Below are 12,933 nucleotides of genomic sequence, written 5' to 3'. Positions count from 1 at the left end.
TTTTTTTCAAAGAAATGGGACAAATAATCCTAAAATATATATGCAACCAGAAAATACCTCGAATAGCCAGAAGAATATTGAAAAAGAAAGCCAAAGTTGTTGGCATCACAATTCCAGACCTCAAGCTCTATTACAAAGTTGTCATCATCAAGACAGTAGGGAACTGTCCCCAAAACAGACATAGATCAATGAAACAGAATAGAGAGCCCATAAATACACCCTCAACTCTATGGTCAACTAATTGTCAACAAAGCAGGAAGGAATGTCCAATGGAAAAAAGACAGCCTCTTCAAAAAATAGTGTTGGGAAAATTGAACAGCCACATGCAGAAAAATGAAATTGGACCATTTTCTTACACCATACATGAAAATAGACTGAAAATGGATGAAGAAGCATAATGTGAGATAGGAATCCATCAAAATCCTTGAAGAGAGCGCAGGTAGCAACCTTTGACCTCAGCAGCAGCAACTTCTTTTTAGGAACATCGCCAAAGGCAAGGGAAGCAGGGGCAAGAATGAACTATTGGGATTTTATCAGATCAAAAAGCTTTTGCCCAGCAAAGGAAACAGTTAACAGAGCCAAAAGATGACTGTCAGAAATTATCTGGGAGAAGATATTTGCAAATGACATACCAGATAAAGGGCCAGTATCCAAAATCTATAAAGAGCTTATCAAACTCAACACCCTAAGAACAAATAATCCAATGAAAAAATGGGCGGAGGACATGAACAGACATTTCTGCAAAGAATACATCCAAATGGCCAACAGACACATGAAAAAATGCTCCACATCACTCGGCATCAGGGAAATACAAATCAAAACCAGAATGAGATACCACCTCACACCGTTCAGAATGGCTAAAATGAACAAGTCAGTCAATGACAGATGCTGGCGAGGATGTGGAGAAAGGGCCACCCTCCTACACTGTACGTGGGAATGCAAGCTGGTGCACCCACTCTGGAAAACAGCGTGGAGGTGCCTCAAAAAGCTGAAAATAGAACTACCATATGACCTAGTGATTGTAGTACTGGGTATATACCCTACAGATACAAACGTGGCATTCAGAAGGGGCACATGCACCCAAATGTTTATACCAGCAATGTCCACAATAGTGAAACTATGGAAAGAACCTAAATGTCCTTCAACAGATGAATCAATAAATAAGATGTGGTATATATGTACAATGGAATACTATGCAGCCATCAAAGAAATGAAATCCTACTATTTGTGATGACGTGGATGGAACTAGAGGGTATTATGCTTGGCGAAATAAATCAATCTGAGAAAAACAACTATCCTATGATCTCCCTGATATGATGAAGTAGAGATGCAACATAGGCGGTTTCAGGCGTACGAAAAGAAAAATAAAAGAAGATGGGATTGGGAGGGAGACAAACCATAAAAGACTGAATCTCACAAAACAGACTGAGGGTTGCTGGGGGGAGTGTGTTGGGAGAGGATGGTGGGGGTATGGACATTTGGGAGGACAGGTGCTATGGTGAGTGATGGTGAGTGCTGTGAAATGTGTGAACCTGGTGATTAACAGACCTGTACCCCTAGGGATAAAAACACATTATATGTTTATAAAAAATTTTAAAAAATATTTTTAAAAATCCATTAAAGAAAAAACACATATTGCAAGCCCAGAGCTAATCTCATATTCAATCAAAAAAGTTTGAAAGTTTTCTCCTTAAAGATCAGAAAAAAGACAAGTGTGTCCATTTTCACTACTCTCATTTGACATAGTACTGGATGTCCTAGCCAGAGAAACAAAGAACACAAAGAAATAAGAGTCTCAAAAAAAAAAAAAAAAAAGGAAGAAGTAAAATTTTCTCTTTTTGGATAACATGAACTTACATGTTAAAAAATCCTAAAAACTTCACAAAAAATTTGAATAAACAAATTTAGTAAAGCTGCCAAATACAAGATCAATATATAAAAGACAAGAATTTTGTTTTGTTTCATTTTTTTTAATATGGAATGCTTCCCAGTTTTTCATGTCAACCTTGTTCAGTGATCACGCTAATCTTCTCTGCATCATTCCAATTTTAGTATATGTGCTGCCAAAGTAAGCACAAGACAGGAGCATTTTAACACTCTAATGATGACCTATCTGAAAAAATTAAGAAAACAATCTAATTCACAATAGCATCAAACATAATAAAATACTTAGGAATAGATTTAACTAAGAAGATGAAAGATCTGTACTCCATAAATTATGACATTGATAAAGAAATTGAAGGAGACACAAATGGAAAGATAGCTCATATTTATGAATGGTAAGAATTAACATTGTTAAAATGTCCATACTACCGAAAACCATCTGTAAATCCAATTCCTATCAAAAATCCAATGTTAGGGGTGCCTGGGTGGCTCAGTGGGTTAAGCTGCTGCCTTCGGCTCAGGTCATGATCCCAGGGTCCTGGGATCGAGCCCCGCATCAGGCTCTCTGCTCAGCAGGAAGCCTGCTTCCTCTTCTCTCTCTGCCTGCCTCTCTGCCTGCTTGTCATCTCTCTCTGGCAAATAAATAAATTAAAAATCTTAAAAAAAATCCAATATTATTTTTTTACAGAAGTAAGTAAAGAATCCTAAAATTTATATGAGACCATAAAAGACAACAAATAATCAAAGCAGTTCTGAGAAAGAATGAAGAGAGAAATTACACTTCTTGATTTGAAACTATACTACAAAGCCCTCATGCTCAAAACAATAACGTATACTGGCATAAAAACAGACCAATAAACAAGTAGAACAGAATTGAGAGTCCAGAAATAAATCCTTTCATACAGTCACCTAATACTTGACAGGGGCCAACATATGTAATGGGTAAAGATAGTCTGTTCAATAAATGATATTTAAAATGAATAGTCACATAAACAGTATGAAACTGGAACCTTATATCACTCATAAGTCTTAACTTGAAATAGATTAAAGACTTAAACGTGATGCATGAAACTACATTTCCTAAAGGAAAACATAGGAAAAATTCTCCTTGACATTGATCTTGCCAATAGTTTTTTGGATATCAGATCAAAAACACAAGCAAAAAAAGCAAAAATAAATAAATGGTATTACATCAAACTAAAGTTTTGCATTGCCAAAAAAAAAAGAGAGAGAGAATGAAAACACAATCCACAGAATGTAAGAAAATACTTACAAATCTTATATCTGAAAAGAGGTCAATAACCAACAGATACAAATAGAAAAAATATATATAATTAAAAAAATAGCAAAAGGATCTCAATAGATTTTTTTTTCAAAAATGTTATATAAATGACCAACAGGAGCATTAAAAAGTGCTCATCGTAAAAAACTCAGGGAAAAGTCCTTAATTATGTTGTTGTTGTTTACCTCTAAAAAACACAGCAAGATATTACTACCTATTAGAATATATAGTACCAAAAAATTGAAACTAACAAATTTTGGTAAATATTGGGGAAGATGGGGAACTTATGCACTGTGATAGGGATATAAATTTGTATGGAAAACAGTATGGAGATTATTCATATTATTAAAAGTAAAATTACCATATGATTCAGTAATCCCACTTCTAGGTATATATCTAAAGGAAACGAAGTCACTGTTCAAAGACATATCTGCACTCTTATGTTTATTATAAAATTATTAACTCTAAGCAAGAGATGGAAATAACTTCAGTATCCATTAATGGATGAATAAATAAAATAAGTATGGTAAATATATACTATGGAATACTACTTAACCATGAAAAATTAAGAAATACTGCCATTTACAACAGCATGGATGGATCTTGAAGGTGTTATACTACGTGAAATATTTCAAAGATTTTATATATGTTTTTAATTTATGTATTATGATATCCCTTACATACAGAATCTGAGGAAAAGGCAAACTAATGGAAACTTAGAGTTGAGTTGACAAGGGGTGAACCTGGGGTGGAGTAAGGTGGTCAAAGGGTGAAAACTTGCAACTATAATATGAAAAAGTTCTGGGGATCTAATGTACAGCATGATGATCATAGTTAATAAAATATACATACTTTTTTTATTGTGCTTCCCTTTATTAAACTTTGCATATATCACATTCTTACAAGTTGAAAGTTTATAGCAATCTTGTATAAAAGAGGTCTGCTGCCACCATTTTTCTAACAACATTTGTTCATTTTGTGTCTCTCTGTCACATGTTGGTAATTCTTGCAATATTTCAAGTTTTTTCATTATTATTGTATTTGTTATGGTGATCTGTGATCAGTAATTATGACCCACTGAAAACTCAGAACCAGTTTACTTAAGGTATATACATTGTTTTTCTTTAAAAAAAAATAATGCTTTTGAACAGTACAGTATAGTGTTCATTTTTTATATGCACTGGGAAACATAATTTTTTATAAGCACTGGGAAACCAAAAAAAAATAATAATTTGAGTTAGTTTATTGAGATAATCAGTTTATTGAGTCAGTCTGGAACAAAACCCACAAGACCTCTGAAGTTTATCTCTACTATACTATATACATAAAAGTTGCTAAGAGAGTAGATCTTAAAATTCCTTACGATACATGCATAAAAAACAGTGGCAACTATACGAGATAGTAGATGTATTAACATTTTTATGTAGATTATATTGCAATAAAGATGTATACCAATTTATCAACTTGTACAAAATTTACACAATGTTAAAAGTTTGCACTGTTATAAGAAATCATTTCTTAAATTTACAAATTATAATATGTCGATTTTTTTTCAATAAAGCTGGAAAAAACTTTTTGTAGAATTAATCTATTTTTCAAAAAAGGAAGTAAGGAAGTAGAAACTGCAACTAACTCTGAAATAATAGAATATAAAATCCATTTTCGTTATATACACTGTGACAAAAACTATTACTTAGTTTACAATGAAGGAGTACTTATGAAGCATGAAGGATGGTCTATAAATAAGGCTGAAAGAGCTCAGTTTTAAGGTTTAAATTTAAAATCTTCTTTTGAAATACTAAACTGACCACCCAGTTTTCCAAACATAAATGTCTTAACTGCATGAATTTATTTCATACAACTCTATAATCTAGTTTCATAAAAAAGCAGCATGCAAATTTTGAATAAGACAGACTTGCTTAAGTTTCTTTATGTTCAACAGTAAAGGATACTTCCCTAAAAATAAATAGAAGAAAAATCAGCATATTTATTATGATAATTATTATTCATAATGAGATTCATATTGAATTAGGGAATATATATCCTCAAAGAGGGTAAAGTAAAATGAAATTTATTTTGGTAAACGTGTCTATGAATAGTCAATACAATGCCTCAATATAAATGAATATTACCATTTTGAACAATTTAATTACTATTATTAGAATTATTATCAGTATAAAAATAACGATCATTTTATCATGGAATATGAGACTCTCATGCTCCATGCTTCATCACATCCACACAACAACTCTGCATAATAAGTATTATCATCACCATTTCATGGGTGAAAAAACTGAGGCTAACACATTTAGATAACTGGTTTATGATTACATGGCTAGTAAAGATGCATCACACTAATTTAGGCTTTATGATTTCAGAATTGTACTCTTTCCACTGCACATTCTATTACTCTGTAAATACTTGGCCTGTTTTCATTGAGTTCTTTAGTTTTATTCATATGGTGATGGCTTAAAGCTTCATTTAAAGGAAGCTTAAAAAATTCATTTAACCAAAAGCTCCCAAGAATTAAAAATGTCATGGATCTAATGTAGACATGGATATCATTAGTTAATGGGTAACTATATATTTTCCACTCTAGTGAGATAACAGAGTATTTTTCTAAGTTTTAGTCTCTCAGTGTTAAAAAGGACTTTGTTAAAATAGTAATAATAGAAGTAATAGTCAAAACAATAGTAGGGATAATTAAGAGCTATAATAATGGTATGGTCCTCCCTGGCAGGATTTTCTCTTATATCTGAGACTCTACAAGACAATCATACTCCAAATTCTGTGATTGACTTTCTCAGTTTACACAGAAGGCAAGGTAGGCTATAGTCTTATTTCTGCTTCTCCTTGTGCTTTGGGGATCTCAACTTCAATTTGGGTTGTACCAAAGTCCTCAAATTTGATTGCTGCTGGATTTTGAATTTTGTTTCTCTAGTATCAAGAGTCTATTAACAACACAGCTCAGTGTGTTTTAGCAGTTTCAAATGCTCTCATAGCTAAAATGGCTTCCGGGCATATATCTCTAGGCTCTCATTGTATTTCGTATTTTGGCCCAGTAATCCCACACTTAATTTTTATAATCATTCTGATATTTTTATTTTTAAAAGCTGTTTTGTCTGGATTTTTAGTTGTCTTAAGTAGGAGTTTTTAGATCACCATTCCTAGAAGCAACAACAAATATACATGAAAATGTCGGCAGTAGTTTATCACATCTTTATGGCTTTGAACTTCCATAAGCTGAGGCATCCTTCTCTAATCACTTAGGCAAACTCCAATTTACCTTTTAAAACAACACAAGAATTGCTTCATTTAAGAACATGTTCCGGGATGACTCTTCCCCACTGTTCTTACCAACATTCCCACACATTCTTTGCTACCCACACCTTGTTTACGAACTTTCATTAGGTATATCAGCGTGACCAGAATTTTGCTCTATTGTATTTTTGTCCTTTAGAGCTTTAATTAAATATGAATTCCATAGAAAGTCTGTCCCTTTTCTTTCAAACCTGGGTTAGTTATTTCTTCTCATTCTTTGTCAGAAGTTACTTTATTAGAGAAACTTATAGCTCTATTGTGACTTTGGAGCCTTTACAGTTTTTTGACTGGAAAAATCACCCATCCCTGAGATTTTTATGCAGCTTCCTAGCTGATATTATTCAGAAATCTGTTCAAAACAGACTTTTTCAGGGAGGCCCTTTTGGACCACTCAGTTAAAAAGCCTCTTCTCAATCACTGCTCTTTTTAAAATGTGCTTATTTAGTTCAAATATGCATCACTATTAAAGAAAAACCAGTACGACTTTTTTTTTAAGTTGGCTTACCTATTATCTATCTCTCCCACTAAAATGATTCCTCTGTGCTGGGGTTTTGTTGTGCTCATCTTAGGCAAGGCATTCAATAAATTGTCTCTAAATGATTGAATTGTTTGACTCACTTGCTAGATTCTCAACTTCATGAGGCCAAGGATTGTTCTATTCAGTCCTTCTTTATCCTCAATGTCTGTTATATTGCAGTCACTTACGTGACTAATGGGAAAAATCACAGAAAGAAAGAGTTAAAACTACAGAAAAACCCTGTAGCTTCAATAACACAAAGCTTTCGAAAATTATTTCGCCCAGGAATTGAATACTGGCTGCACTTTTGATTTTTTTTAAATGGTATTGAATTTACTTTAAATGGAAATACTTGAATGGTAGAATAATAAAAAAATTATAAAAGCAACTGGCTCCTTAAAGTAAGAATTATATAGGGCATCTCTTCTAGAATCAAAATTTTCAAATGTCAAACATCTGAAAGCACAGAAGGAGAAGTAAGAGTGTGAATTGTACTTCAATGCTCTTTTCTTTATATTCAGCAAACAGCTTCATTCACACCTTTCCAATTTTTTCAACTCTTTTGACAAAGCCTTCAGAGGAGTTACTGCTGATGACAACCATCACAGCCTAACAGGAGAAATTTTATAAAGAAAAATAATAGCATGTTTTTCCCAACATGTTAAGGATATGGTGAAGCTCTGTCGAATTCAAAGGAGGAATGTGCAATTCCATGCTATATATCATAATAACTTATTTTAATAGTGGCTTTGCAATTTTTCAAATATATCCATTTACTGAAACCACTATCAAATAAACAAAACAAACAAATTAACAGGGGTTCGAGACAGAAGTTATCTAATCTAAAAATAGCACATGTTCACAGAATACACAACACATATCCCACGTACTACTATAGGTTTCAAGTAATAGTCAAAACAATAGTAAAAATGATTCAGACCCTACCAGTCAAATCATAAATGGGACCTTAACTGTAAATCCTTATCTTTAGATCAAAGCAGGTAATTGGGTGCTGAAGATACATTATAGAACTAATATGTTATAGAACTCCTCTGAAATGAGTCGTTTATTCCATCACTTTTCCTGCACAGCTGCTGACCCATGTTTTGGTTCCTGGAAATAGCTGCTACCCTGTCATACTTCTTAAAAGCACATATATTGATAACTCTACTCATTCCTCCATTCCTCTGTGACTGTCACTGTGTTAAAATGTGGAGTCAGCTGACTCACTTGTGGTGGTAATAAAGTAGATGAGTTTGCAAAGTATTTTGTTATTTCTAAAAATGCAAAAACCAAATTACATTGAAATCATAAGGGGTGTTTCAGGGAGAGCTGTAGGATGTGGTTTCTTGTGTAATCCACAGAGATTAGCTCCAACAAATATTTAAACTCTCCTCTAGGAGCAACCTTAGTGGTAAAGCAAGACGATAAACAGATGTATACGCACCCTGGCACAAAATTATCACTTATGTTTGGCTTCCTAGTCTCCTCGTGTTACTTATTTATCTTAACTTCTCTCTGAAATCAGGGAACACAGAATCTCAATCAGTTGACATTTTTCTACTGAATTACCCAACAGTCTGATCATACCCCTAAGACTTTTTTAAATTATTTCACTCATAATCCCATATCTGCTTTGCTTCCTCATCTTAGTACACTGTAATTTGATTTCAAAATGAGGACAGTTGTCAGTAATGCCACATTCATTCATCTATGTTACAATTCCATGTACTTATAACAATGAAGATATGTTAATAACATCCATTCCAATAAGCCACCCTAAATTTATTATCATAAAACAAGACCTCAAGAAAGAGAATTCAAAATCATTCATGTATTTGCAACTTATTGCAATAAAGCCTTTATCAATAGACTTCCCTGTGCACATGGTGGTCAAATTGCTGGTGAAAACCAGCCAGATCTATTACAAGCTTTCTCCTAGCTTCTAGGTAACCCAAGTGAGCCTTTATTGATACTGGGAAGGGATAAAGCAGGGAAGGGATAAACAGTGGTGTAAGAATTGGCTAGACAAAAGTAATGACTCTCATTACAAAGTGAGTATTTTAAAGCAAAAGAGCCTGTTGGGAATATTGTTTTATAAAATAGTGGTTTTTTTAATTAACTTTTTAAAATTCAATTAGTTAACATATAGTGTACCATTAGTTTCAAATGTAGATTTCAGTTATTCATCCATAGCATATAATAGCTATTGCTCAGTACTTACTGTTATAGCTTCTTGAAAGCAGAATTTTAACCCACTGAGCCACCCAGGCGCCCTTGAAGCAGACTTTTAGATCACATTTTCTGCTTACGTCCATGTAGTACAAAACTTTCCTGCTAGCAACCTTCAAAACATACTGTTTGTTAGAGTAATTTCTTTAATAATAAATAAATAGGAATTTTTTTAAATTTATAAATATATAAAATAAATAGGAATTTATTTAAATTTATTTAAATATTGCACACTGTTTCAATGTTCATAAATAAGGTGATGATATTATAGCCATTAGTTGGTAGCACTGATATATCACTTTCTTTTTACTACTCAGTGCATTCTCTTTACACAAAATAGATATATATTTTTAAAGAATCAGAATCTGTAGCAAACTTTTAAAAAACCCTATACAGTAAAGTTTATCATTTTAAGTAATCTCAATTATCTTCCTCAATTGTGATAGCATATCCTTCTATCTAGGCCAGATAATGTATGAGGGATTTGAAGAGACATACTTTCTAAATTTCACTTTTCTCATCTGCAAAATGCTTATCAGGATCCTACAATAAAATACACTTACAATTTTTTGATGAAAATTTATTTATTTATTTTAAGATTTTATTTCTTTATCAGAGAGAGAGGGCGAGAGAGCAAGCACAGGCAGACAGAATGGCAGGCAGAGGCAGAGGGAGAAGCAGGCTCCCGGCCGAGCAAGGAGCCCGATGCGGGACTCGATCCCAGAATCCTGGGATCGTTACCTAAGCCAAAGGCAGCTGCTTAACCAACTGAGCCACCCAGGCGTCCCTTTTGATGAAAATTTAATCTGTATAAACAATATATTTGCTGTAATGCGTGGTTCATGGAAAACATCTTATTTAATTATAAGCAACAACAGTATTAGAAATTAAGTAAGTGTGTCTATAATATTTAAAGTTTTAACACATAATTCCAGTGCTTTGCCTTATTTTCTCAAATCCCTTTACCACTTTCACTGACAGAGTCAAATGTACTTTTTCTACTAGTAGCCAGCTCTTTGTCTTTTGTCAGAAAGATGCCCTTGTGAATTATTTATAATAGAGATATTAGCAATAATAATAATAATAATAATAAGTACCAATGAAAATGTTAAAAAAAGTTTTCTTAACTAATTAGGGTTCTTAGACTTCAATTTAGGAACCACCTCTGGCAAGCAAATTAATCTGCAAAACATTCCCAGAATTAACAAGTCAGTCAGATACAGGGTTGTCCGTAAACTGAAAGGTGAAGCAAAGGGACTAGGTTTGGAAAATAGGTAAGGGCAGTGAAAAAAATGATCAAATTTTTTGGCAAAATAAATTCTTAGGTGTCCTTTCAATGGAGTCCTGGGCATTATGTAGCAGTAACTCTGGAGATTATCTCAATCCATTGGAGTCACCCCGTTTATTAGCTTGCTATTGACAAAGTTATTTACAAACTGTAGAGCAAGAGGTTGTAATGTAGAAAACTGATGGTAATGCACAAGATTCTTGTTAACAATAATGCAAGTTAGTGATTTTTCATTAGAGAACATAAATTCTATAACCCAAATTATGGGCCCAGAGCACTTCTGCTGCACAACTCTGCTTATATCCCAAATAACCATGTGAACTAGTTTTAATATCTGCTTCTCTTATTAATTTTTGAATAAAAATTCTTGACACAAGTATTTTATAATTGTGTGATAATCATGCATTTAATTTCTTGGAGAACAAAACACACTTTAGCATAACTAGGTTCGTTCACAGAACCAGCCTTGATAACACACTTCTATATGTTAGAAATGATGTAATAAATGTAGAATATTGGGCACTTGTTTGGTATTCTTTGCCATGTTTTGCACTATCTAAAAAGAGGTCAGTGAACTTGGACTGGAGTTAGTAGACATGGAAGAAAATAAAATCTTACAGAGAAGAATACTCTGTGGTCCACAACCTAAACGGGCTGGGATTCCCATCATTTGGATCCCTGTAGCTTTACAAAAGTCAATTAAATTTTTGTATCTCCGATTAAAGTTGATTCCCCAGTACTTTTTCAAACATCTCTTGTAAAGTATTGTTTCCCAGAAAAAAGGGGATTTTGCACATGTATCTGCCTTTGTCTCTGGTCATGATCTCAGTCAGGATCCTGAGATCGCGCCCCATATCGGGCTTCCTGCTCATTAGGGAATATACTTCTCAGTCTCTCTCTACTGCTACATCCCCCTGCCCTACTCATGCTCTCTCATCTCTCAAATAAATAAATACAATCTTTAAATTTTTAATTAAAAATAAGATAAATAAAATCAAATAAAAAGTCTGGTCTTACTGCCCCATTTAGCTCCTTTTTTTTTTTTTTGAGTTGTATTTAAAGCAGCATGAGAGAACATGAGGCTCTCAAACTTAAAAAAAAAGGAAAAAATTGAGTTTTGTTAGGATTTAAGATCTTGTCTGCTAGAAAAAAAATGTTGGCTTTGTAAACATGTGAAAATTAACAAAGGAGAATAAGATAGAATTCTAATAATTTTTGTAGAAATTAAAAATTTCGTCCAACCCAATTACATACAGACCCATTAAGTAAATTCATTCCAATGTCCCAAACCAAACTTTTCTAATAGTAATGCATCTGTGTAAACAGAGTCAACCCAAGGAATAAATAAATATTATTATTTTTTTCCTGTCTCTTCCACAGTCACATCTGGGTATATTGGTAGCAAGCCAATTTTCTATCTTATAAGACATGATATCATAAGGAAGGGTATTCTGTCCATTTGGAACAACTGAAAATCATTGTAATTTTATCTTGGTGCAGTAACTTGAGATGGCACAGTGTGGCTTATGAATATATTTTATTTTTTTTACTGGGAAGAAGAGATTATAGAGATATTGGTTATCCAAGAGAGACTGACAGGTGTTGATAGTTGCCAGGTCAATATCCATCTACTTTTTCCTTTAATATCAGAAAGCACTGAGGGATTGACAACAAAGAAACTTAAAACAACATCAAATATTTTATTGTCTCTTTTCTAGTTACATTGTAACCATATGACAAAGTATCAGTCGTACAAGATATCATTCTCTTTTACCTCTATCTTTCTGCCAGAAATGTGGGCTTAATAGTGAGAACTCCAACAGCAATTTTTGCAACTGTGAATAAAAAGCCATGAAAACCTCTAAGATACTTCACTTGACTTTCTTAAGACTCTGAACCAACACCAGAAAACACTCTCCGTAGTCTTCCTGTTAAATGAAAAAATATGGTTAAACCACTTTTGACAGTCTACTACCTACAGCAAAATGTAAATCTTAATTGAAATATGTCCTCTCAGCTGTGCTTAAGCAACTGAGTCCTGAGCTTTTCAGGTTTTCAGTCTGAAAGAGTACACCTCTGGTGCTCTGAAAGGGAAGAGAAAGGACACCCTGTTCTCCATATAAATTAAAGAAGAGAAATCTGTGCATTTAAGTGGGCCATATAAAATTTATCAAGCAATTATCTCCTAACTCCTTCCTATCCAAATTACCTGATATGCTCTCCCTACTCCTTTAATCCACGTTACTGCCTTTTCCAGGATTCTGTATCACATCACGACATGTCTTCTGTTATTTCCTTCTTGCAAGCTAGTTTTGTTTTCTCCATCTAAAAAAATCAACAATCATTGTGTATTTCAATTCCCATTTTCCTCAAATGCATTGATTCTTCTTATCTATTACTCTTCTCATA

At 33.4% G+C, this 12,933-nt stretch overlaps 1 non-coding gene across 1 annotated transcript; it reads right to left on the bottom strand.

Moving 5' to 3' along the window:
* Window positions 1–1,969: 1,969 nt before the first annotated feature.
* LOC131808677 (U6 spliceosomal RNA) lies at window positions 1,970–2,076 on the bottom strand. The gene has a single exon (XR_009344886.1). It is a non-coding gene; the product is annotated as a U6 spliceosomal RNA (small nuclear RNA).
* Window positions 2,077–12,933: the final 10,857 nt, after the last annotated feature.

Source organism: Mustela lutreola, chromosome 9 (genome assembly GCF_030435805.1).
Source record: "Mustela lutreola isolate mMusLut2 chromosome 9, mMusLut2.pri, whole genome shotgun sequence".
NCBI lineage: Eukaryota > Metazoa > Chordata > Mammalia > Carnivora > Mustelidae > Mustela > Mustela lutreola.
This window is presented reverse-complemented; position numbering and strand designations above follow the sequence as displayed.